Raw genomic sequence first — 27,956 nt, 5'->3', positions numbered from 1 at the left:
GCGCATGAAGGGCCATGACTGGTTCAAGAACATCAACTGGGCATTTCCAGTTTGACAGTTTTGCCCAAAGCACTCCCCGATTTAGACTGTCAAAACCCTGCTCATGTCGATGAATGCTAGATGTAGTTTATCATTTGTTTTCATGGCTTCAAGCTGGTAAGGATCAGCAAATTTGCCTCGACTCCGACTCCTTTCGTGAAGCCGGTTTGGCGTATATCCGGGATCAGTGACTCTTGTACCCAAGAAGCCAACTTCTATCGCAGGTTCGAGCCAAAGATAGTGCCAATGGTGTCAAGAAGGGCAATTGGGCGATAGTTGGAGGGATCATCCCAATTGCCCTTCTTGTAGATGGGTATAACGATTGCTGTGGACCAGGACTCGGGAAGCTGTTTTGAGGTTGCGATTTGTGAAAACAGCTTTTCAATAAAGAGAGCCCAGTCTTTCGAATGTTTTTTGAGCATCACATTTGTGATCAGGTCTGGGCCTGCGGCACGTAATCCTTTGATGGCTCATTCAATCTCTTCCACCGACATTTCCATTGCCCAAGGGACACTGTCCACGTTGGTCATCACAGCTGGCTCAGTTTGAGGCTTCATAAACACTGTAGAAAAGTGTGCTTCCCAATTGGCACCTGAAATCGTATTAGCAGTTGCTGAAGGACATTTTGTGTGGCCAGCATTCAAGATCTGCCAAAATTATCTTCTGTTTTTTGTTACTAGTAATATCATTAATTCGGCACAGTCTTGATCAATTGTGATGGCATGGGATTAGGCCCAGTTGCGATAGCATGTCCTTCTGCTTTTAATCGCTTCATACACATCTTTCCTGGGCAGATTTTTTTGTTGTTAATCCTCAGGTCCCTTCTCAGTGCTTTTTTTGCCTCATGAATGACATTACTATATACATGCTTGTGGGGGTGCCCGATTTGTCGAGAAAGGTCTGGACGAATAATGCGATCAAACAACAAGGGTGTAAATCGACTCCCTGTGTATGGGCAGAGTTTGCGAACCTGGCACCTAGATTCTGGATTTGATTTGCATTTATTCTGAGCCGATTATCATGGTAAATTGAAGCAAAAGGGGCCCATTCCATCAGGCTACGGAGTCTCAAGAGGGTATGGTCGCTATACTTAGTTGAATTTGAAGATCTACGACCTTTGATTTGACGTTTCGAGAGACCCAGATGTAGTCAAGAAAACTCTGGCTTGCATCACGATGCCACGTAGCGTTAGCTGGGACGTCACCTTTGACATTGCCGTTTAGCATCGTGCAATTTCGAGTTGACATCCCTGTGGCCCAGATCTGCCCTCTGACAGAGACTGCATCATCTAGGACACGCCTGTAGATATGAGAGTCGAAATGGAACCAGGAAACATTTAGATCACAGCAACAAATAACTGATAGGTTGTTATAGGCTAAAGTATCCTGATCAATTAGTTGCGTGATTGAATTTACACATTTCTTGGTGCTGATTTTCACAGGATTCCAATACCTGTTTATAATCAACAAGTATTTCCGGTATTGTGTTACGTCGTCTTTAGTATGGATAATTGTGCCCTGGACAAACGGGTTTGGATTGACTGAGACTGGAGCTGACCACCATTGAGTTATTTTTATCATTGTTAATAAAATGAATGTGGGCGACCTTAGGTGTTTTTTACGGCTGGATTGAGCAAAGTTGTGAAGCCATCTCGCATTGGGGCTTCGCGTAGCCATGTTTCCTGTCAAGAGAGGCTTCAAAATCATTGAATAGGTGCTTAAAGCCACGTGTGTTCCAAGATAGGATGGTGCACTGGCAGTCCTGCACCTCCAATCATGGCTAAAGTTGTAACCTTCGCCCACTACGGTGATCTTTGTTTGAGGGGGGGTGCCTCGATTTGTCTGATTTTGGGCCAGCTTCTGAGAGCTGCTCGATGCTTTTCTTAGAGATGATAATCTGTCCTGAGCAGTTTGCTTTTGTGTCACTTTTGAGGAATGGTTTGATGGTCGCAAACTCTCACATTTGGTTCAAACATGGTTTCATAACCGAAAAAGAGTAAATCAGCGGCCTTCAATATCGTATTACGAACGCCGGCAGACACAATGTGCAGTAGCCCTTGATCGGATGACTTTTCAGTAGCATATTCGACTATCTTAATGTTGTCAGAGTTGATGGTACGCAGTAGGGGCACACACTTAAATAACTTCAAGACAGACATTTGTCCGGTTTAAGTTAACCTCGTTGTCGTCCGCTTGGACATTTTGAAGACGTAATTTCCAGGTATGAATTGGTTCTTTTCTGCTTTTGTTCGAGTGCACCCTCGTTTTGTAGTGAACACACTGATTTTGCTGGATAGCAGTGGATTGCGGGTTTAAACTTGGAACAGCTTGCAGAGTTAAGTCTCTGTCAGCCGCCAAAGCTTTTTTCCAAAATGCCTGATCAGCCTGATGTTTTGTGGTTTTACGTTGTTTTGCAGCTGGTTATGCGAGGTTTGTGGTGCTGATGCGTGGAGACTGAAATCTGAGGGTGCATTACGGTCACCTAATGATTAGTCATGATGCGAATAGGTAGACAGTTATTTTCTGAACACAGGCGGGAATATAAATAAGTATTTTACCACAATGTGACTCAGAACAACAGGTGAACTTCCAGTGATGGCTACTGCATGGTGCTCCGACATGTGTGACTTAGTTGAAAGTGCTTATTCTACTTAAGAGACAAGATGGTGTTAATGCAAGAAAAAACAAGAACAACAATTAAAGCTTCTAAAACATAACTGTGCCACCACCATCGTTAAACAACGATAACTCATCTGCTGCCATGCACTGCTCACAAGATCTCCCTGTATGTGGATCCCCTGGGAAATTGGGTCTTCTCCATTTTACTTTTACAGCCGTTAGGGTGCCTTTCGTTTGTATTGTACCCCACATGAACCATACACTTTTTATTGGCCCTCACTAAACATATAAGCAAACCATATGCATAAGTATGAGGGTGTTTTGCTGTTAAATCCCAGTTCAGAAGTTTGGTAACATTTATGTAATTTGCATTGGCATTTATGGCGTAATGAGCAAAGCATGGCTGTGGCCCTGTTATGGTCGCCCTACACACAATAAATCACTACTGTGGCTTTCATGCCCTGCCAGGAGGGGGGACATGGCCTTCAACAGCCGTTAAAGGGCATGTCCGCCCAACTGGCAAGATATGAAAGCCATTCGCACCCCGGGTTTCGTCTCTCCCGATGAAAAATGAAAAGAAAAAAAAAAGATGGCTACCGCCATATGGAAAAGTGTCTGAGTACCTTTGCAATGTCCATGATGGCAGCCAAACGGGAGGAGCACCCGTACCGGCGAGCAATGCTCCGGTTCCACAGTTAAGAAGAGGGGGCCGGGAGGCAACAGAGAGAGGCTCCCTGTTGCCTAACCGCAATTGGAAATGAAAAAAGAAAAAAAGAAAAAGGCCCCACCCGGGAGGGCCTCAGGTGGCAGTGACAACGGGTGGGGATTGTGTGAGCGCCCTTCCCCTGGAGCAAATGAATGTTTGGATTTTATTTATTTTTTAAATCTTGTACTGCCACCATAAAATCTTTTCAATAGTTTTTCACTGAATTACATTTTTGGGGATAATCAACCAAAATGTCTCATTAAAAAAAAGGGGTTTTCAATTAATATTTTGGTTGTTTAGGATATTGTTAAATAACATTGGCACCTACTCTGCCAAGGACGAACTCCTGCCCAGGGGAACCCACAAGCTGCACAGTGGGCCCAGTAACAGCTTTTTTGTTTGCAGTTTTGGGGATTTATTGCATCCCCTCATGACCTTGCACATCTCACTAGGGTTACGGCTGGCCTGAGGGGCTACAATGTGCCCCTTTCCAAAGGGTTTTCAGTACAGCGTCCAGAGAATACCAAAAGTCACCTATCCACAATGGCTGTCTTCAAGAAAGATAAAAGAAAGAAAAATACAATGGTGACCAACCACATAACCACTTTTAGAAAGCCAATCTAGTTACCCCATACTGGGTCCTTGAACTTGGGTTTGGGACTCCGAAATAGAAGTCATGGGCCAAACCCAAAATTGGCAATCAGGTATCCAGATGGCCATTTGAAAATCTACAAACTGAACTGTTCGCACTCTGATGTAGCTTAATATCTTCTGGCTACTTTTGGGAATTTCTTTAATAAACCGCTGGACATTGGGAAAAGCTACTCGGGAATTGCAAACAAGACCATGTTTGAGGTTCTAGCTTATGTTTTAAGGGACTCTGTCCAGTGGTTAGGGCTGTTGGTATAACGACAACTATTGGCAATGCCAACAATTTGGCCTTTTGTGCATGCATGGGAAAGGCACTTGCCATGGACTGCCATAGTGGTATTAACTGGCTACTGGTGATAGAAGGTTCAAAATGGTCCGAGTACCTGACCATCTAATAGCAGTGCCTGGCCAAAATCCCAATACGTATGCACAAGCCAAAGCTGTTGGCTTTGCCAATGCTTGTTTGTAACAGGACTTTAGTGAAGGACATGCATGGTGCTTAATCGAGCGGCTGAAGGCAGACTTGGTCAAGACATTTGTATTACACCAGTAGCAAGTTTACTGCTCCAATTAAGTCATTAACTCTCATAAGACTGATTTGAGAAAACAAATGGTAGGCACTTAAAAGTGCAAAGTTTGATTGTATGACAAAGCGACCTCAAAGCCCATGAGGAGGTCTTTTGGGCGGGAGGGGCAGTAGCTGGGTGGGAATGGTCATGGCTTGGAAAGTCAACAGGGGGAGGGTAAATAACCAAACAACACCTAAAAGCTTTGGGTCCCTCCTCGTATGCCATTTCTCCCCATCTGTGCTCTAATGCAATAGTTTGGGCTTGTAGGTGGCACGAAAGCACCACCTCATAACCTTATATCTTACATCTATAAACATGATGGAAGATTACATTGCACATTACACAGGAAAAAAAAAAATCATCTGTACATTTTGCTCTCAAAGTTCAGTTGCATGGCAAATATGGTTAGCTAGCCAAATCAGAAGACTCAGGCTTGATTTTGGCAAGTTTCATTAACGGTTTTCAAGACCCAAATCACTGCTGAAATGAACGTTTATTTTTGCAGAGATTTCAATAAAGGATGGGGGGAAGAAGGGGGAAAAAATATATATCACATTTTAGAGACCAGATCTTGTAATGGTGACTGTCTCCTTTGAATTTTTGGCACACACTTGGGCCTTATCCTGATATTGCGCACACTGGAAAATGGGGTCAGTAAAACGTAAGATATTCCCTTTTCAAGCAAATAAACGTGTACCTCCATGCAATAGATCATCGTGTACAGCGCTAAATGGAAGCCACTGGGCTTCAATCTGTGGCAGAGCTTTCCAACGCCAACACTAATATTGCTGAGTTACATGTCACAGGCATGCTTACCAGTTGACCAGAGAAGCACTGCAGCAGTTGATGAAAAGCGTTGAATTACTATAGTGTTCGAAAAGGTATAAGACTACTTGAACTCTGAACTCTTTTCCATGCGAGCTGACGTCCCAGCGGCCACTTGCAAGGCCACTATAAGGCCAAAGCCCTGTTTGCCCCTGTTCGCTCCTGGGCGCGCTAAGGCCCATTTAGCTAATCTAACCTTGAATAGACTGCCACACGCCCCTTCACTGAAACACTTGGTTTCATCTTGGAACCCCACGCATGACCATGTGAACGAACACGCCTCGCATGGGAACCATCAGCAAGGAACAATGGCTGACATACCTGGTATGCATAGATCCTACTATTTGCTGGCACATGCGGTATTAAATCGTATATAATGTTGCAAGTTGCCCCTACAATTGGAGCGCCAACGTGCAGATACATTTGCCTAGCTAGTCAATTAGACACCATAGCTGCCTCCCCAGCACTAGCCTATTAATCGACAGAATTAAGACCTCTCTGTCCATTCCTTAAAATGTCGGTATGAATAGCTAAATTCTTGTACAAAGTTAAATGAAAAAAATGACCTCACTGTGTTTGTATCCTAGATACATGTAAGTTTCAACTGCTTAGATTGTATGCTTATCCCGAACTAGCCTATTACTATAGACTGTATGCTCATCTTGAACTAGCCTATGACCATAGATTGCATGTTTATCTTGAACCCTTCACTGCACTATTGCATCTGTTTTGCACTAGTTGCGCCGCACGTTGTGCTCGTTATGCAGAGGTACTTGAGACTTGCTTCCGCAATGTGATTGCTGCTCCTGTCTCCATACGCTAAAGTGGCTTCAAGCTATCAACTTAAAGTAGCCTGCCTGAAATCTGCTTAACCGCTAACTGTATATCTATGCATTCTAACTATACTGCCTCACCCTGAACCTAGCTGTTTATCTATGCATTCTTGCCAATCTGCCTCATTTCAAATCTAGGTGTTTATCCATGCATTCCTGCCAAACCGCCTAATCCTGATGCTAGGCATCTATCTCGCATTTCTGCCAAACTGCCTCATCTCATTTTTAGGTGTTTTTCTATGCATTTTAGCCAAACTGCCTCATCCTGACTTAGTTGCTTACTCCTGCAATTCTGACTAAACCACCATAGCGTGATGCTATCATCTAGTATGTGTCTATTCACTACCTACCTGCTGGCCTATATCCTGATCAGCCTCAATATTGCACCACCTACTAAGATGGCTCCACAACTACCCAACATGCCAGCTTTACCTAGATTTAATAACCAAGTACCTTATTTAGATCTAAATGACCCTCAGGTACCTCCACCCTCCAGTCACCCTCGCTTCACTATAGAAAGGAATCTAGGACTTAGTGCCAGGCTAGCCAAAATCTATGAGCCCCTGGCTCACTGCCTTACACACAAAACCGTAGAACGCAACCACTCAAACCCCATCCCGCCACACAAACCAGCAACCCATTACAAAAATCCTACTCCACACCCTTTCATAACTCCCTCAACTTGGGCACTCCTGAACTCTCACAGGACAAGCGCCATACTACCACCTCAGAAAAAAATAGACTCAACTCCCAAAAACATAGTCAGTCCTAAGATCAAGGGAGCTTTGATTAACGCCAGATCGTTGGTAGCCCATGCCATAGAAATCGCAGACTTAATACTGATAGAAGACCTTGACTTCCTCGCCATCACCGAAACCTGGTTACACCCAGCAGCAGGCCCTATATTCATGCTGGCAATCCCAAACAACTACACTATCCTGAGACAAGACCGACCCAACTCGAGAGGAGGTGGTGTCGCCATTATCCATAAGTGTTGTCTTACCATGAGACTAGCCACCTCTATAGATGCCCCCTCTTGTGAAATATTAGCAGTCAAAATACCTCTTACTAATACCCAAACTCTCAACATCTATTTGATCTACCGCCCACGAGGCCCCATTGGTACCTTCGATGAAGACCAACTCTATTCTATCCAGCAACCTTAAAAGTTCCACTCAAGCACTCACCCTAGGAGACCTCAACTTGGGTTACAATGACCCGGAAGACCATCCCGCCAGCATTATAGCCAACACTCTCACTGAATTAGGCTTTGCGCAAAGATGCACGCTACCAACACACTCGAAAGGCAGAACACTCGACTGGGTGGCCGACCACAACTGCCTAGCGAATATTACTAATATCTCACCTTTAGCCTGGACTGACCACCACTTGATATCATTCATGCTCTCCACCGATAGACCACCACCTCCGCCTACTATTAAGGCCCCACCCACCCTTACCAGAAACAAGAAAAACATGACAGAAGAAAGTCTTATCCCTAATCTACTCCCTACTCTCAACACACTGCCAGACGACCTGGACCCCGAGTCCCTGGTCGAAGAATATAACAAGATTATGGCCACCTCGCTGGACCGCATCGCCCCCCCCTTAAACTCAGATCCAGTAAACCAAAAACACACCTCAACAAATGGTATACACCATTCCTCAAAAACCTAAGGCAGCAAAAAAGAAGCTGCGAGGCCATTTGGAAAAAATCCCCTTCAGACTCTAACAAACTCAAACTCTAACTAGCTGCACTGTACAAAAAAGAAATCTACCTGGCCAAACGTACTTCATTTGACTCTCGTATATCCCAAGCCAAATCCAACATGAAAGAACTTTTTTCAATCCTCAAAGAAATAGAAACCCCCTTAGCACCCCCCGATACCTGCACCAAAGATAAAAGCTGGTGTTCAGACATTCAAAATGCCCTAGCAAATAGTATTGTGACTCTACAAAGTAAAATCTCCAGCAAAAGAGCCTCCCTGAATAACACTCTCAAATCAAAAATTCATGACAAACCCATGCCCACCGACCTAGCCAGTTTCCAGTTTGCCAAAGTCAATATTTTGGAAGTGGAAAAAATCATCTTATCTCTGAAACCGTCCAATTGCCAGGAAGACTTGTGCCCTGCTCAGCTCATCAAAGATGCTGCCCGGGACCTCTCCCCTTTCATCACAAAATTGATCAATGCCTCCTTCGCCACTGGATCCATCCCTACTAACTTAAAACAATCATGGGTACTCCCATTATTGAAAAAACCCACTCTCGACCCTGCCATACCCACATACTACCGACCCATAACGACCATTCCCTTTCTCCTAAAAATTCTGGACAAGGTTGCTTATGTACAAATACAGAAGCACCTGGAAGAACACAACCTCTTAGGATCTAGACAGTCTGGGTTCCGGCCCCAACACAGGACCGAAACCGCTCTCATTGACTTGAAAGCCCAGATCGATTTGCTCAGAGACAATGGCCAAGCTGCCTTACTCCTTCTCCTTGACCTATCTGCAGCTTTCGATCTGGTCGATCACTCTGTCCTATGTTCACACCTCCACACTGCAGCTCACTTCTCAACGGAGGCCATCACGCGGATCACATCCTTCCTTAACGGTAGGACCATGAGGGTCTTCTCTCCCACGGCTGCAGCAGACCCCATACCTATCACCTGTGGTGTTCCCCAGGGCTCCTGTGTCTCCCCTACACTATACAACATATTTACCAAGCCCCTTTTCGATGATTTGGATCATCTCGGTATCACCTACACTAATTATGTAGATGATACTCAGATCCTCCTTCCGCTTTCTGGAAGATTATGGAAAGGATTTGGCCTTGTTAAATAGGGTGTACATCATCATCCAGGCATGGATGGCCACTCATGGACTATGCCTGAATGATGATAAAACAGAACTCATCATCCTAGGTATCACACTCACCAGAGAGAAACTTGGCCCGGCTTACAATTCCTTCATGATTGACGGAAACAACATCAAAGTTGGACAGGAGGTCAAAACACTGGGATTCTATCTAGACTCCAATTTTTCCTTCAAAAGACAAGCGAGCTCCATTGCATCCTCAACGGCTTATACATGCAAATTAATCCGCGCAGCTAAACCCTTCCTGTCGGATTCCAGTTGCCCGACACTCGCCAGAGCTCTTATTTTGTCTCGCCTTGACTACTGCAATGCCCTATACCTGGGATCTACTAAGGCTACCACCAGTAAACTGCAAACCCTTCAGAACAATGCTCTAAGAGCAGCTCTGGGCATTTCCAGAAGGGAACACATTACAAACTTTAGCCAACAGAACAATTGGCTAGCTACTAAAGATAAAATTCTATTAAAAACGGCATCACTCACTCATAAGTCTCTGAACAATGCCGCTCCAACTTACCTGATCAACAGATTCCACCGACAGTCCTCATTAAGACCCACTACAACTGCATACAAAAACTGTATCTGTTCCCCACTACAAGCGTGCCACCATAGGGGGCAACAGCTTCCCAGTAAAAGCTGCTTTGTTGTGGAATTCCTTGCCTCCAAACCTTAGAATTGACATGCCCTACCAGAATTTCCGCTTAGTGGTAGTCTCATGGTTGAAACTCGAGACCCACTAAGACTATGAAGTGCCCAGCACCAGCCGCACAAACAAACCACGTGTGCCTTCCTGCTTACCTGTATATAATGGCCTGCAGGCCTACTACTGATTTGGTGTATTCTATTCTTTTATTATGCATATTCTTTGTACTGTAACCAAGTTTCGAAAATTCTTGTAAAGGCTGCGCCCTGATACCCCCGGGTACGCTCGCACATTATAAATAATAAAAACAAAAACAAAACACAACCGTTGGCCGACATTGCTGTGGAATGATTCTGGATGGCAGGAGTACCAGTGGTCCTGGAGGAACATTTGGTAGTATAGCGGCTGGTTCTGTGCACTGAAAGGCTGCATCTTCACAGCCAACGGCCCAATCAAAGGATTGTGGAACCCCGAAAGCAGAAATATTGCCCGGCCCGTGGACAGGTTGTGAATGGACGATACACCAGGAGGTGGGGGAAGTGAAACAACCAGGCAGTGCAATCGGATCCACTATGGACCTTGGAGCCACCTAGTTGCAATGTTTAAATAAATTAGATCAGGGTCAGATTTTGTTGGTAGGTAATAGATGTTGGGAAGTCAAAGAGTCAGGGTTTACTTTGGTAGGTAGAAGGTAGTTCTGAGGTAATGATACATTTTGGTGCTCGTTTTAGCGCCTGAAACAGAGTTCATTTTATATTTCATGCACAGACCAGAGTTTAATGTATTTTGACCGCCAGCAGAGAAGTCAGTGGAGCAGCGGACAGAATTCTGAAGAAATGGCCCAAATTAGTACCCCAGTGATTCAAAGAGAGATTAGGAAGATAACTGATGTACAGAAAAGCCTAAAGGTGATAGAAGCTATATTTAATGAGCAGAAGCGTTTCTTTTAGATAGCTTAAAACTACAGTCACTATGTGTGCGCTCCAGGGGATATCATTTGTCCATTTCACCAAAATGAATCTGAACAACCTTAAGTTACCACCACCATGTGTTATCGTCACTCTTGATTTTGGAAGGGGTGGTCTCCCATTGCCGTAGATGCTGCAGTAGAAATGGGTCAGTGGTGATCCATACAGCGCTCAGCAATATTTCACTTTAATAATGTACGGTTAGTCACACAGGAAGCGCAAAAGAGGGTGGCCCTCCTCTCCCTGCTTTTGTAATATGATGTGGGTCACCATGATTTTCTTATTGGGTGTGAAGAGGGCAAATGGATATGGTGAGAGAAGCTTTGAGTTTGTCCATGACATTTCCCAGGGGATGCCGTTGCCACACCTATAGGTTACTAGCCCAAGCATTTTCATTTCTTTGTGGATGGTTGAACGTCAACCTTTACAAAACAAATCAATTCAAAATTCAGTACATTTCTTAAAATCAAATACAATCAGACCATAACATTATTTTTACAATGACAGATTATTTTCAACCAGTTCGACTTCAAACAAACCCTGAAAATATTTTACATAAATATACATATAAAACTTCTAGCATATTAAAATTGAGATTGATCTTTAATTTAGTACACAGATTCAGACTTAAGAAACCAACTACAGCAATAAATATTGATGTAGAAGAACCACCTAAACAGTACAACCAAAATGATTCACCATCCATAAATATAACTTCCTTCACAATCTTGCTAAAAAATAATTGTGCTGTGCAGTTAGGGCTTCACAGAAAACAAATATGTGCTTCATTGTTTACAATTTTGTTTTATCCCTACAAAAACGACATGGGGCATACTCTTCAGTAATCAAAGATCGACGCAAAAGAACTTCCCCCCGTATGAAATAAATTCAATCTAAATCGACAAATGTCCTCTCTGTAATAGCAATTCAGGAATGTATACCGGTAGGGGGCTACAACCCCCAGTTTCTTATGTTCCCAGTTCAGATGTTGCAAAGATGGGAACTCATGTAATTTACTAATAGTGAAGCACCAGTCCTACTGGTAAAGAGATCGCTTTACCTGCTCGGCAGAGAACTCCAGCGTTTTCCAATGCTGTCAAAGTACAGTCTTTTTTTCCAAGCAAGGCCCTATTCAATTCTTCATATAAAGGTGTTATCTTGCAGGATTTAGCATACTTCTATACAAAGTTAGTAGCCTCCCATTTTACTCTGGCCTGCAGAGACCCAAGTCTCAATTCAAAGCGAACACCACAATAGGCATGGCATTTGGCACTAAAACCCTGCGCCAAATAATTGCCTCTATCCTCTCAAAAAAAGCTCCGAACATCCAGACAAATAATCCTTGCCCCCACACACTAACTTTGGGACAACTTTCCCCTCAAAAATTCAGGGATGGCTTAATTAAAAATCTATTTTTATTTTTTTTATACTTGAATAACTCTCAAGGTTTTTACAAGAATTCTTCCTTTTTGCATTTCTCTACTGTGCTTTTTTTTGTCTATTTTCCATGGACGGCTGAAGCCAGAATTAAGTCCATTATTTTTGCAGTGGCTGTCACCCACGCTGTTTTCTGTCCTCCGATAGTCTAGACCGCCAGACGTCTTCATCGAAGATACTTGCTGAGGCCAATATAGGGTTCAGGTAAGCTTGCCTGATGGTTTCCACTCCTGGACATGATAGAAGGAGATGCCTCGCTGTCGTGACCTCGTCGAGGTTTTTGCAGAATCTGCATTTATTTGACATTGACTGCCCACGAATGGCAAGAATTTCATTGGTGTGCAGCAGATTAAGGCGGGCTCTTATGAAGGTGTTCCTCAATTTTCAGTTAGGGTATTTGCCCACAAAAGGTTGTACTGTATGCAGTTTCTGGGGCACGTACGGAAATTGCGAGGTCAATTTGTAAGCTGCTGCTTGCTCACATGTTTTAATCCAGTCTAGTTCATTCATTTTTTTGTGGAGCCTTGTTGGATTCTTAATCAGATCTTGATTGCAGCATTGGATCGTTTCTAGTTTAGCCAATTGGTCAGAAGACCAGTGGTTTAAAACTGTGCAGCGTCCCCAAGGAAACTCGTTTTTATTTGCCTCCAGTAGCTTGGGGCTGTTTTCCAACAGGAGTTTCATGAATAGCATCACTGAGTTTCTTTCAACCACCGATTGTAGCGACAACTGACTCAGTTTGCGCCTTATTAAAGCCATAGGCGTTGAGGTCGGCAGGTTCAGCACTTTTCGCCAGAAGTTACATTCCAAGTGTGAGCCAGATCTTCTTGGGTAGCCCTGGCATGGCTTCCGCGCCACATACAAGTGATGGAACGACCTTGGCTTTGTAAAAGTCTATGACTGGTGTTAAAGAGAAGCGACCAAACTTCTTGTCGATGGCTTTAGCCTGAGATATTAGGCTCTTAGTTTTATTTTGCAGATAGTTTTGCATGGCGTTTTCATATTGAGAGTTGTCTATCATGATGCCCAGGTATTTGAAGTTTGTGACTTTCTCGATACGTTGGCCTTCCAGATGCCAGACAAAATGGTCTGCTTTGCCTCTCCCTTTCCCAAATGATAGTATATTGGTTTTCGATTTATTGATTTCTAGATGGTTTTCTGTGATGTATTCGGCAAAGTTAGTGAGCTCTCTCTGTAGACCGATGGCGGTTCGGTCGAGAAGAATAATGTCGTCCGCATATAGATTCCTGGATATTTTGACCTGGACCAGTTGCAGGGGAAAGGCTCCAACTTTTGCCTCAGTTTCTCTATAGTCTCCAATGTAAGCCACGAAGAGAGCCGGGGCCAACGGGCAGCCTTGTTTGACCCCTCGATTTGTGGTTATCTCTTCTGATAAAAGCCCATGATGATTTAAGCGGACTTGTATCCTGGTGTTGTTGTGGAGCACCCTGATAGGTTGTAATATTACAACCTCTTTTTTAATTCCTGCCACAATCTTTTTAATTCCTTCCACAATCTTGCTCTATCTACTTGGTCGAAAGCTTGGCCTAGGTCGATAAAGGCCATGAAGAGTCGGTTTCCCCCTGCCAGTATTTTGCTCTTCAAGATGCTCAGGGTAAATATGTTGGTATTAGTACCTGAATTTTTCTTGAAGCCAGACTGAAATGGGCCCTCGCAAGGTGCCCTGCTCGACCAGGATTGAAATTTGCATAGCAGCATTGACCCATAGACCTTGCCAATCACTTTGAAGAGTGCAATGGGACGAAAGTTCTTGGGATCGTCTCTATTAGCTTTTTTGAAGATAGGAACTACTACGGAGGTAGTCCAGGATTCTGGCAGTTTCTTTGCTTTTGCTGATCTTTGAAAGACTTGACTGATAAACAGGGACCATTCTGCCGGATGCTGTTTCTAGTGCATATTCGACAGTCCACCCGGGCCTGGGGCACGTGAGTTTTTAAGTTTCTTTAAGATTTCCAGAATGTCCCGTCTATCTCGGAGGTCCAAAAATCTGTTATATCTTTGATTGATTTTAATCTTTTGATTCAACAGTATTTGAGCCCTTAGTTTTAGTTGCAATTTCATAAATGACTTATGAGGTTTACTACAAATCGCGAAACCCAAATACACAAAGTTGTCTACAAGCTTCGAGTTTCCTTCTTCAACATCCATTTGTGTTTTAATACCTTCCCTTTTCCTGTAAACTGGATTTAGGGTTCTTTGCATTTAATACTAATGAAATTACTTTAACAAACTGCGAAAAAGCCCTCAAAAGCCTCTGAAGGCTGATTGGGCTACGATCAAATCTTCAGTGTAAGCCATCCAGTAATGCCAAACTGACCAATCCTTGGAGGAGCAAATGAGACGGGTCCTAAATATTCATTCACGTCTGAAACATACAAATTAAAGAGGCAGGTGGCCAAAATGCACCTCTGCCTCAAATCTGAACGAGTCTATCTTCCAGGAAAACTGGCCACTTTGATCCAATTTAACCTTTATTAAACTATTCTCATGAAACCCCAATGATCAATTTCAATTGCCCATCAGGAATGTTCTACTTGGCTAGCTTAGCCCAAATAAGATGGCAAGTGCAGTGGCAGATAGATCTAATGAAGCTGCGAATAGAGTTGTATTTACCAGACCAAAAAGAATCCTGAAGGCACCTGGTTATTATTCCATTGAGATTAACACTGTGACCAGAGCACAGCTCTCCTGCACAACTGTACTGCACACTGCGCACACCATGCACGTACAGCATTGCAGGTGGGTTTTAAAGTCTGTGCCACCTACATCTGGACTCTGTGACCACAACACAGTCTCCTGCTGAACTGTACTGCGCACACTATTTTCTTCAAATCTTATCAGCATCTGGTTGAGTTTCCCCACATGGACTTCGGCACATGGTAACGTTACAATGAGGCTATTAGTGATGCATGCTCTCTAAGAAGTGCTAGGCTCAGCACCTTTGGGACATTTAGGGTGAGTGGGTGAAGGACACCCAGCCGCCATGTTTGGACTACGCCGCTTTTATCCAGCCACAACAATAAGACTTGCTTTTGGATCGGATGCCTGTCAGGGGCAGTGAACCTGCGCCTTTGCCTGAGGAAGACAGGCCCGGAAGTTGATGTGATGGCTTAGCTGAACCAGAACTGCTACGTCTCATGATGCCCGACGGGTGCTGAAATAGATGACAGACTTCAATGGGAATACATGAGTATTTACTGTTTTACGGAGGTGGGAGCAGTGCGCCGAGGGGCCTATGGGGGTCACGCATCTTGAAGGGAATGAGGCCAGCTGATTTGAAGCCAGCACGGTTTAGTTAGGTATTGGTGTTGGGATGAGATGGTGTTTGTTTTCTTGCAAGACAATGGAAAAATTAAGTTTTGCCAGTCCATCCCCTAAAACCCAACCTAATCTGGTTTTTTAGCGTTCATACAACTGATGTACCAGTGTAAGCGTTGGTAACCTTTGGCTCTCTAGAGGTTTTGGACCCCAACTCCCATAAGTCCAGGCCCGGAAAGTCGAAAGGGGTGGGGGGGTCCAAGGGAGATGCAGTCCAATAAATCTGGTGAGCAGGAAGTTGCATACCTGTGATTAACTAAGTTGAACAGGTACTAAGACGAAGCTGAAACATTCAGTCTGTACTTCCAAGCAGAGAGAAAGAAAAAGTGCACAATCCCAAAAGAGAAGTAAAGTCGCAGGCAGGGAGGTGGGTAAGCAATTGCAAACACAGGATAATACACCATTGATTTCCTAAAATTCAGGCATAGTGGAAAAAAATACATACAAGTACAAATTGAAGTAGCTCCTTTTGTTATTTTTAGAAATGAATGAAGAAATAAAACTGTTGTCTTAAACATGACGATTACTTGACATTTCAAAATACACCATTCACGTTTATTAGCAAATGGAAGTCCTTGACGTCCTCAGAGCCAATAAGAATGTGGTGAATAAATTGACTGCAATAGGATGAATTCCCATTTCAGAAGCAGTCATGTCTGTCTCGAGGGCACCCGGGCCAGACACTCAATTACTGGGAAGCACCCAGCAAGATCTTTTAGGCCACAACCAGGCATCAGGATCACCCAATCGGACACTAGTGTTGGGATCTCCCAACATGACAATCCCTTGCTCCGTGGGCACACTGGCCTGGGTCACTGCAGAGGCCGTGATCACACGGCAGGCACAACCAAAATAAAGCACATACACCGGACTTACACTTCGCTAGTCTGCTGCTGCATTGGTGCATGACAGAGTCATGACTTCTTAAATAGACAATACATTTATTTTAAAGGGGCCACACCATACTCCTTTTATATAAACAAACACCATTAATCCTATAACTGAGCACAGCAACACTGGGTGCATTCCAGTCCGCACACCCATGACATCACCCTAGGGGACCTCCCTCTAGGCCTCCCACGCTTGCTGGTGACGCCCCTGGGCACTCTCTTGGGCGCATAATAGGAACAAAATATCCTCATAGTGTCCTACCGCTGGTAACGCCAGCTCAGCCACGGATGATCTGGCCAGTCTCCTTCCCATTGCTTGTCGAGTGTCTTCCTTTGAGGCAGTCACTACCGCTGGTGCGATTGGGCCGGCTGGCGATGGGGCTGGGCAGACCCTTGCGAAGTAGTCTTTTCCACACCTCCCTCACGTGTCCTTTGTCTGGCATTCATGTTTGTGTGGCAGGCCCCAACCACACTGTAGACATAGCACTCTGTGCTCGCCTCCTTCCACGGCCACTCCCTTTTCTCACCGGCTTGCTTCCTTGCCATTTTACAATGGCTCACACTTCCTCCAGCTTCACCTGCTGCATGCGACCCTCGAGCTTTAACTTCTGCCTGGACACATCCATGGCAACGGCTCGTACCTTTGGCAGCTCCTGGGACCGGTCCAATTCCAGGATCCTTTCCAAGATTATACCAGGCTCTCCGAGAACCCGCTTCCTCAATTTGACCAGGCATGGATGATTTGTTGCCTAATCTCGTCAACCTCATAATTGCCCAATGTGCAGGATAGCGCAACGCGTCGCAACCTACCATGAAATGCATCCAAGCTCTCTCCTTCCTCCTATCTTGCAGATCTCATCCTGAACCGTTCATAGTCACGGTTGATCATTGGCATGAAATGTCCATGGGCTGCAGGGTGTTGAATAACTGTTGAACAGCGGGACCCACTGAATATAGCAAAGTTGGCCGTTCGACCCGCTCATTACCTATGCAGGTCATCGAGGTCCCAAACTGGCAGGTGCTCCCACCACGTCAAAAATCACACAGTGGCGCTAGCTGTCTGTGTTGACAGTGTGCCCCACCACCTGCCTGGGAGCCATCTCCGGCATCACCTATGGTGTGTGTTAGAGGCTAGTGTGGTCAGTGCCCACAGGTGCGCCCCCGTGAATCAGATTGTGTATTGGTAAGAGGGCGCACAAGCACTCACTGGGAGCCGCAACCCCCTAGTGTCCTCACTGTTACCAGACAGTGCAACGGCACAATCTGTGTCTCTCCTTCACAAGCTTCAGGACTTTTGTGCTTGCCAAATGTGTCCAGACTGCCCCTGACGCACCCCAGCAACCTGAGTGTGCAGCACCCTGAGCACCCAAACATCTCAGTCCCTTTTTGTGGAGGACACTGACCACAGGTGTTGCAGAATGTTTGACTGCTTTCCTCATTCACTTTTGTCTCTTAACACTGCTTTGCGCAGCATGCCCACTGAGAACCACACAAAAAGTTGTTTCCATCATCAGTGGACCTGCGAGCCTCACAACGTGTCTGGGGAGGCAGTGCTGTTGCTGCACAGAGGCAGAATACATGGCGGCACTTTTGAAATCCAGCGCAGATTGATGCGCAACCTTCCTTTATCCCCAAATTGTTAACATAATTGGCTCCGATGACGGAGCCGAGAAGCATTCACTGGGACAGCACAGGACAGTCAGCAAGGCTGCAAGCACCCGAACCCAGAGCGTGAGCAACTCACTGCAAGGCATAAAATAAGCAGTGTTGTATAGCAATTTGCTACTCAATTCTGTAGGTTTGCTAATTAAATTGACGTGTGTAGCAGAGCTAGGTATTTAAATTACCCTGTTCAATGAAAGCACAATTCACTCTGCATTCCTCTCTTGACCTCTGGGATCTCTCGAGCCTCTCCTCTCTCTGCATGTTCAAAGGGGCTAACCGAGAGAGAGAGTGCCATAGAAATCATCTCCTCCACTACAATTACCAAAGGCCTGTGTTGTGAGGGCTAGGCAAAAAAGTGATTTCTTTTTCAAACAACTGAAAATCAGAAGTTATCCAGATGATTCTTTTATTAAGCAAACTATATCAAGGCCTCCAGATAAGGTGCATACCAGGCATTTTTTATGCATGATGATATGGTAAATACGACAGCTTTATTATTTTCCTGTGTACATTTATACACACATTTAGAGGAGAGGGCAGATCAAAGGTCAGGTTACTTGACAGATACCAGAACGCTTGTTTTGATTTTTATCTACATGGAAGCAAGCCATTGATAAAAGCCTCTGAAACAGAATGTATTTCTCTGAAGCCTTTAAAAAAAAAACAAAAAAAAAAACTGCACACTGTGATTAAAAGGAATGGTTTATTTCCATTCAGCTTCTGCTGTGTTAATGCTCATGGAGCAAACAGAAGCACTGTGCATATTTATTTTTCTAGCATTTTAGGATTGTATAATAAGATGGAAAAATAAGTTTCAATTGAGAATTAACATTTTGTAACAAATTGTGCTCCTTTTCCAATGAAAGCAAACCAGCATAGCACAATTGTACTTTTCAGAGTTCCTGTGCTGTGTGCATAATCATGCAGCGGCAGATAATTTACAATTATTTTTATTTGACAGTCTAATTATCAAAACTGTGTGTAAAATTATGAGTATGCATGGTCTAGTTTGCATCCAGTCAAACTTGCAGTCCATTGGCTACATCACTATAAATGGTCAGTGGCAGCAGAGTCTTTGCTCAAGGGTGAGTGATTACACCAATCACAGGTGTTCTAGCCTTTCAAATCTTAAAGACTACAATTAAAACATCCAAAACCATCTCTCCAGGACGTGCAAGCACTGTTCAAAACAAAACAAATGAAAGTTACATTTGTAATTGAAATTGAAACTGAGCAAAACCTGTCCCTGTGTTAATCCAGATAGATATTTAACTTTATGTAACGCTTCATATATAGTTGGTCCAACATCTTGGCACTGTGACTATTGTTGGGTGTTCTGACCCACGTTTGGACTATTAGGCTACAACATTTGGTGCTGTGGGCTTAGGAAATCCAAGATGGCCGAAAAAGCCCACATGTGCGCCAGAATCTATGAAAACCGCGCAGTTGTGCACACTAAAATGGTTGCCTAACTTGTCACCCACCAGTGTGAGCAGGATGGGCCGGGGTGCCATGAGTGAAATGTGTGCCAAAGGAAAAACCGCACTTTAAAATCACCTTTTGTTTCTCTGAATGCCAGCTCAAAATGCCTATTTGCAACACATCCAAAAATCTCACTGAACACCAGCGGACATCTGGCAGAATAAAGTCTTGTGGGCATACAAAATCTGGAAAGAGGATGAGCCTAAAACAATGTTCATCACAAGACTGGCTGAGCTGTGGATTTCAGCAGTTTAAGTAAATTTGGACTGAAAGACACTAAAAATCTAAATGTTTAAAAGAAATGAGTGACCTACTTTTGAGTGTCACATAGGCTGCAATTGTTTAAATGTCATAGTTTTAAACTTAGAATCAGCATTCTAGCTGCATATGTAAAAAATTGTTAGTTATTTGAATGCTGAAAACTGGGGAACAGAAATGACATGTGGCTAAAAACTGGCTTAAAGAGATTCCAATTTTGCCTGGCAACTACCGCCATCAGGAGTGAAACTTGATTCACAAGTAACTTCCCAGGCCTGGCTGTTTCCTGCTGGCCACACTAAGGATATGCCATCTCTCTGATAATTGAATTAAGGGGAGCCCCCACAGAATACAGGAGCTCTGAACAATGCAACCCCCTTCACCCAGGCAGATGGTTTATTGCAGATGTCGTAAAACAGCTTCCTCTTGGCAGAAGCTGGGGGGGGGCAGGGTCTCTGAGCTTGGCAGAAACTAGAAAGACTGGTTTCTGTACCATGTGACCTGAAAAGACACACCCCTATAGCCAGAATATGGTTTTAGAAAAAGATGGATCATTCATAGAGCGGACTTGTGAAAATTATTTAAATGATACCATAATTCTTGTGATTTTTCTGCCCACATTTTAAGACGTGTTAGGACCCGGTGGTATGTTCAGGGGGGTTTTAGCAGGAAAGAGGATATTACTCAAAATGTATGCATGTTAAAAATCTGACACTTCATCAATTAATGTCTATACTCCTTGCGCACATGCGTGTAAATTTGGGGTAATGTCCGGTATTGCAAACCAGTTAAAAAGTGCAAAATATTGCCATTTCTGAATGCAAGCTCTCAGGAAGAGCAGATTTGGACAGGGTATACCTCTTGTAATGCATGATGGGTGCATATGATTTTAAAACAATATGTACCTCTGCAAATATGTATTTGGTTCAAATCTAGATTTGTGTGCAAGTTGACAGGAGGAGTGGACTTTCTGCAGGCTGTAAAATGACATCACTCTGACACAACTTAGCTCCCCCAATCAGGGGAGAAATGAAAGCTTGGCCAATGATAAGTGGAGAGGGGTAGGGTCTAGTGATGCTGCACACACACCCATTTTAAAAACAGATAAAAGCAGACAGACAGGACAGATAGGGACATTCATTTCCATCTGCTGCGCGACGCTCTGCCGGGAAAATCCATACTTTACCTCCATCAATCTCTAGAGAAAGCTGTGCAGAAAGATCCAGACTTTAATTCCATCAATCTCCAGAATCCAGAGAGAGCAGACCCAGACCAGACCGCTGTTAGCAGAACCAGAGAGAGCTGACCCAGATCACTGTGAAGTGCAGAGACCAGACCAGAGTCCAGTCTAAAACCTGACCAGATTTGTGGCGAGGCCCATCTAATTCAAGAATATAGTGTGAGTACCTAGCAAGACTGTGCAGAACCCATCTCTTAGTTAAAATAATATAATTCAAGCTATTTTAATCTAAGTAGAACTGCCTCCTAACTGTCACCTGTCATTTTCTAGTTGCTAGCTGTCACTTGTCTTTTTGAACTTTAAAATTTCAAATCTGAAAAACGACCTTTATTTAATCGCTCATATCTCCGTGCCCGTTTGTCCTAGAGACTTGCAGTAACTTTCATCTGGAAGCTGAGATCCTAGGCTTTCCTAGGACCCCAAAACGATATTGCTAGTCCTTGTAGTTCCTCTGTAATCGCGCCCGGCGCACTCGGAAAAATCTGCCGCGATTTGACATTTTGCAGTGATTTGCAAGTTTCTCCACGTGTAAAAATCTGCTGCTGCTTGCCTTCCGTTAAAGAAAAAATTTGTTTAACCTGCCAATCATTCCTGAATCATGGCAAGAGTGAGCCTGGACTAATATTAACTAGATACCACTCACCCTGAACCTCTAGAGGGAATTAAAAGCATTTTAGCATAGTTTTCACTTCATTGCCAGCACATATAAAAGCATTTTGGGCCTGTGTTTAAAACTCCGATCCGTAGTCTAAGCTTGCTGGGGTGAACTGAATTACATTTGATTGCATTTCTGAGAACTGTGTGCTTTCCTTCCATTTCCTTGCATTGCATAAAGGGGGGAGGGGATTGCCAGAGAAAAGTGATTACATTGTTTTGTTGAACGCATATTGAGTATTTTCTGTACTGCATTTTCATTCCACCTTGCATCCATTTGAAACCATAAAGTATTGTTGCTATCTTATCCATCCTATAACCACTCATCATTGATTATAAAGAAGTGTGCTAGTGCCAGACTATCCATTATTGATTACTGCTCAGATTCAGTGTGATATTCAATTATTAAATTATTATAAAGTGTGATATATATATCTATTGTTTAAATTATCAAATAAACCTTTTAAACTTGCAAAACAGAACTACTTCTTGGCTCAGTGGGGTCAGGAGGATTCCAAGAGAGGGGTGTTACATAGGGGTAGTCATCCAGAACGCATGAATTGGACATAAAGATATATCAATAAGGGTTTCCATTCAGTATCCCAGACTAGGCATTGACTTAGCTGTAGTGTTGAATTGAATCCTCTTACACTATCATACCTCAGTCGATAGTCAGTTAACTAACCTCTGAAGGATGTTAGCCAATAAGATAACTCACCAGGTTGCGCACTCGCTGCAATCTGGGCGTGATCTGCAGGTTAAAGGTTCGAATCCTGGCAAGGCCAACTCAGCCTTTACCTCTTTCGAGGCCAATAAAGGAATACAGACTTCGGTTTGGTGATAATTGTGATAAATATGTTCTATGTACACCGCTTTGCCAAAAGCGCTATATAAATAACCATTTGACCATGAGATTAGATATGGAATTTAGCATGGAGTCCTTGCGTCCCTGCACTGGTGTATCATAACATTGGCATACCATTCAGTAGTAATAGCTCCAGGAAATTTGACTTTTGATGTTTAATGAAAGTCCTATTCTGCTATCGAACCTCAAAACACCCAATACAATTCATGTTTGCTCTACTATGTAATTGGCTAGGTTTTTGTGTTTTCAATATTAAATATATACACGAGAAATTAAATAACCGACCTAAGAGAAATAATGAAAGGTGTATTCTGTCACAATGCAGAAAGCTTCCGCACTGTAATGATTTCCATACAGTTTTTGCACACGTCAGCTGGATGGCACATACATTTTACTCTCTTGCAAAGGAGAAAATTAATTTTTACTCAGAATCACATTTACTCTCAAAGTTTAAAAATAGGGAGCAAAATACTCCCATATCTGGAGCACTGACTATATCCTGTTTGGCAAAGACCAGTATTTGTTAACTTTATTTTGTTTTAAAGCCAGTCCTGCAATTCCTTTCCTAAATATGTAAGTTGATACATAATGCATAATTACAGTATTGCTACTATAAAACACTACATTGTCTGTTTTTCATTGAGGTTTAGGTTCTCAGCCCAGGAGATGATCCCAAATTCCTTGACATTGTATTTTAGCACCCTACTGCTTTATACCAACTACCCAGAAAAAGAGATGGCACAATATACAATATGCCACCTACTTTGCCCAGTTCTGTGCCCGCTATGCCATCCACTCAGCTTACTCTCTTACTTTCCTCTAACATAATTAATATACAAAGCTGACTGGATGTTTACAAAAAACAGCAATCAATCATGCCATCCAGTCTGTACATCTACAGATCTACTACAATACCATAAACTGTAGTTAGCCTACAGAGCTCACTTTTTCTACGATTATAAAAGCATTATATATTAGCAGCTGCGGGAGAGGGTGTGAACAAATCTAGTTGCCCGCATTTCATGCTTTCACGCTGTCCTTGGATACAGTGCCCCAGACAAGTTTTCACTGTAGTGCCACACCTCGACTCCTCCTCCACCCCTGCCCAATCACCTGCGCGCCTCTTGGCTCACATCCAGATCCTAGGAATAGTTATTTCCAACTGCGGACATGTGCAATTTCTTCTGCGAAAACTGGTTCCTTAAATATTAACAAAAACGTTTCAGCACCCCAGATGGGGCTCAAAGTGCTAATAGCAATATATACTGCTTTAATGGATGCGCAGGGCTGGAATTCTGTGCTTGGGTTTACCTGACTTGGGCTTCAGGACCCCTTCCCGGCGAAAGAGGTAACACCATACTACGTAGTCAGTTTCCGGTTATGACTTTCCTTTAACATTGTGAAGTTTAACAAAACTTCACAACTTTTCCTTACATAAAAAAATGATGGGTTAAGAGTACAATACACAGACAATGCCCTCTGCAATACCCACTACACTCAGTTGCACAGGCTTTCACTGACAACTGTTTTCAGAGCCTTTTTATCATATCGTATGTATTTGTGTCTATTCATGCAGCTAACATTTACATTTTACAGACACTCATCTCGCTTATGTCTTAAGCGGTATACTAAAATGCTGTATTATCGCTCATGTGATGTCTTGGGTACAAATAACATCTGGTGACATTAAAAATATCAGTACAAAATTGCTAATCAAATACGTTTGTTTGCTAATCAAGAACATTTTAATTAGCAAACATTGCTAATCAATTTTGGAAAAATAAATGTATGCCTTGCACCGCCACAGTCCGGGAGTCGACAGGCGCTTCAGCCGCCAGTGCTGCTTGCAGAGGCTCCCCCACACAGAGCCGGCCTTAAGGGCAGCAGCGCCCTGGGTGAAATAGTGCCCCCCCCCCCACCCACTGTGCGCCCCTGGTTAACAGGGGGCGGGGCAGAAGTGGGCGGGACCAGGATGGGCAACCTTTTTTTACCTCCTCGCCTCGGAGGTTAAATAGGGCACGTTAGCACCCCATTGTCATTGAATGAGCCTGCCGCTGCGGGTGCATTCAGAGGGAAAGAGGCGCCTGCCACTACGCCAGCTCAGGGGACCCCTTGAAAGACTCGCCCAAGCAGGCGTGGTGGGGGGGCAAATGGCGCCTTTTCTTATGAAAAGTGCCCGCAGCGGCGTGTCGGGGGCTAATGGCACCCTGGGGGGCGTGGCACCCTGGGCAGTCGCCCAGCTCGCCCCCCTAAGGTCGGCTCTGCCCCCACACTCCACTTTGCGGCGTCAGTCCTTAACACAGCAGAGCGTCCTGAAAACTGCAGAGCATCCTTCATCTACAGCCGCTCCGACGCAGCAACACCACCAGGTAAAAAAGGCAGCCGGCCACAGACCTGCAAAGCAGGGGTGCGCCTCCCTCATCGCTAATGTTATGTCTGCCGCGAGAGCACCCGGGCCAGAAACAACTACTGGGAAGCACCCAGCAAGACTTTTTAGGCGATGATCATGCAGCACACACGGGAGACACCCTGCCTGCGATCGGGACCACCCGATAGGACACCAATGTTGGGATCGCCCAACACAACAATCCAGCACATGGACCAGGGTCACTGCGGAGGACGTGCTCAAACGGCATGCACAACCCAAATAAAGCACAGATAACGGATTGACACTCTGGGAGTCTGCTGTTGCACTGCCACATGTGCGAGCAGAGTCCCCTTTTATTAACTGCAGTCATGACAGAGACAGGACTCATATTCTTAAACGGGCGATACTTTTATTTTAAAGGGGACACACCACATCAAGGAAACAGAAGAAAGCATTTCTTGTCATTCAAGAAGCAGGCGGGTAATTTCGCAGTAAGAGGTCTTTCAACCACGCCCTCATTAGGAAAAAACATTTTTCGCTGCACCTTCAACTCTTAAAGATGGAAAATGTTATTCACTTTTGAATTGGCAAACCGTTTACTATAATAACTACCAAAGCACGAGCACAGTTCAACCAAGCTTACAAATAAACTACTTATTTGTTATGACAAATATAGCAGCACTGTTGGAAGTGACGAGCGAACAAGCCGGAAAAAGTGAGACAAACATGTACCCAGACATGCCCCACACCCTGATATTGAGAAAATGCGGAACTAATAAGGGTGCTGAAGTTGATAGCGGAACTGGCCACTGTGATGTCCACCAGTGTCGGCATTTTACTTGACACGTTGAGCAAAACCCAAGTTACGCGAAGTTGAGCAACTACGCCCAGAGCCATGAAAGGGTTGGTGGTCACCCCAAGAAAGAGTCTCAAAGCGTGGAAGGGGGTGGCTACTGGTTAAGGTGTCGGGACATTGCTTGGGGCGTCTGTGTGACAAGCACATCAATCCCGCCTCCTACCGGTAGGGTGGAAAGCCTGTGCATTCACAGCGATGAAACTCGTTTACACATTGGGAGTCTGGCTGTCTCCTCAGGGTAAATACACGGGGAGGGGGGGGGTCAATGCGTCATTATTTAAGGAAACATCTCTTACCTGCGATCCGCGCGGTCTCCGGGAAGTTAGTACTACCGTTAGTCTTGCTAAATCCCAATAACGAAGGGAGCAGCACAATCCGCCCTGACCGAGGAAGTCCAGCCCACAGTCAGAGCAGCGGGGGCTGCTGCCTGAAGGAGGAGGCGGGCCCCTCTAGAGAACAGGAAATTGCACACTGCTGCCACCACTGCGCAGAAAAGCGCCTCCCAGGCCTGCTTGCTGAAACCACAAAACAGTATCTGAACTTCCAGAACAGGGCTGGGCAAGCCAGTCGTGTTGAATGGCGTATGCTTTATAATTCATGCGCTCATCTCAACAGCACGAACGCGTAATATTAGTTCGTTAGCTAGCTGCTTAGCGCTTTCCTTATTTGAGGTACCCACGTTTCTCCCCCAACTCCTGTAATTCATTAACCGCATTAAAGGATCTGTACAATTTCGCAAAAAAAAAGTTATATTATATTAAAATGTACGTCTTTATATTAGAGATGTAAATATAATGGTTTAATCCCACACAAAACGCCTTAGAATGCATTAATGTTTTATTAAAGTAGAAAAATTGACGTGATGCCCAAAATGACACAAGCTCCATTAAAATTAAAATGCTATCAGGTTTGTTGCGGGCAAACAAAGTATAAACAAACCCACAACAACTGGCGACGAGCCCACGGGCCGCGCCCGCCGTCCCATAGAGGAGGGGACGCGGTCTAGAGAGGAGAGTCGACCTGCTGTGCGCACCACCCGCGCCCAGGCAACGGAGGTGGCCAACACCAAGAACGGATTCAGCGTGACCAGTGGAGGTGGCCGATGCTGCCGAAGACGGAGGAGGAAGACGCCCACCGAGCGTGGCCTGCGGAGGTAGCCGACGCTGCTGAAGAGGAGGAGGAGGTTGGATCTAGCACGGGTCTTCCTGGGAGCGCTAGACGGCCCATGGGGGGCTTGCTATGGTCCGTTACTCGGATGGGAACTAGATACTACTCGGATGGAAACTAGACACGTCGGAGGCGGCAGACGGAGTGCGAGCCTCCGGGGGATTGGGGACTGAACGTTGGAGTGCGGTCGGCGTGTTTCGGGTCGGTGGTTGGGCTGTTGAGAGGTGTTGCGCGGATGCGAATGGTAGTGGCGGGAGTAGCGGAGCTGGGGTCGGGGTGTGAGTTGGTGGGGGGCGTTTGTTTGTGGTAGGGTGGCTGTAGGTGTGGATTGGTTGGGTGTGGTTGTTTGCGGTGGGGTTGCGGGTGGTTTGTGTGGCCTGTGTGTTGATTGGTGAAGGTGGTGCACATCATCCTTTAGGATGGGGAAGCGCCTGCGTGGGTCCGCCCTCGCGTTCGATAATTAAGAAGAAGAAGAAGAAGGATCGAGCACGGCCTGCAGAGGTGGCCAAAGAAGCTGCACGCCCTACGAGGAGGTCTTGCAGGATCCAGACGGTGGTAAAGATGACCGCACCGGCCACCGTAGGATCACCGGCAACAGCACAGTCAGCTGAAGAAGACAGCGAGACCGGGAGATCCAGGACGGCTGCCCGTGACGAAAAGTTGAGTCAGCTACCGACCCAAGAGGGAGAGCTGCGTCACGCCACGTGGGACAGGACACACGCTGAGGACGCGCGTTAAGGAGCAGAGTGAAGGGTTTGGATGTGGGGGGCCAACAGACACGTGCAGCGCCCTGTTCATATGCTGGTCACCATCCAACATGCAGCAATAAGGCCCTCATGAAACCGATAAACCCACACTCAGCACCACGAGCGTGACTCCGACCAGTGCCATAATATCGGAAAGGGGGAACAAAATAAGAACAGACTACTATGTCCCAAAGTGGCGCAGGAGGAGCAGCTGTGCCAGCTCCAAATGCGGCAGGGATGGTGCCCACACACCCCATT

At 44.8% G+C, this 27,956-nt stretch overlaps 1 protein-coding gene across 2 annotated transcripts in view; it reads right to left on the bottom strand.

Moving 5' to 3' along the window:
- The window catches only part of LITAF (lipopolysaccharide induced TNF factor), a 393,403-nt gene extending 366,545 nt beyond the window's left edge, over window positions 1–26,858 (bottom strand). The window contains exon 1 of one of the 2 annotated variants that reach the window (XM_069647796.1): window positions 26,729–26,858. The gene's annotated coding sequence lies outside the window, so the exon portion shown is untranslated. Of the gene's footprint in view, window positions 1–26,081; window positions 26,351–26,728 lie in introns of those variants that run through there. The other variant, XM_069647795.1, reaches the window with a different exon arrangement.
- Window positions 26,859–27,956: the final 1,098 nt, after the last annotated feature.

This window comes from Ambystoma mexicanum, chromosome 2q (genome assembly GCF_040938575.1).
Source record: "Ambystoma mexicanum isolate Mex_15411 chromosome 2q, UKY_AmexF1_1, whole genome shotgun sequence".
NCBI lineage: Eukaryota > Metazoa > Chordata > Amphibia > Caudata > Ambystomatidae > Ambystoma > Ambystoma mexicanum.
This window is presented reverse-complemented; position numbering and strand designations above follow the sequence as displayed.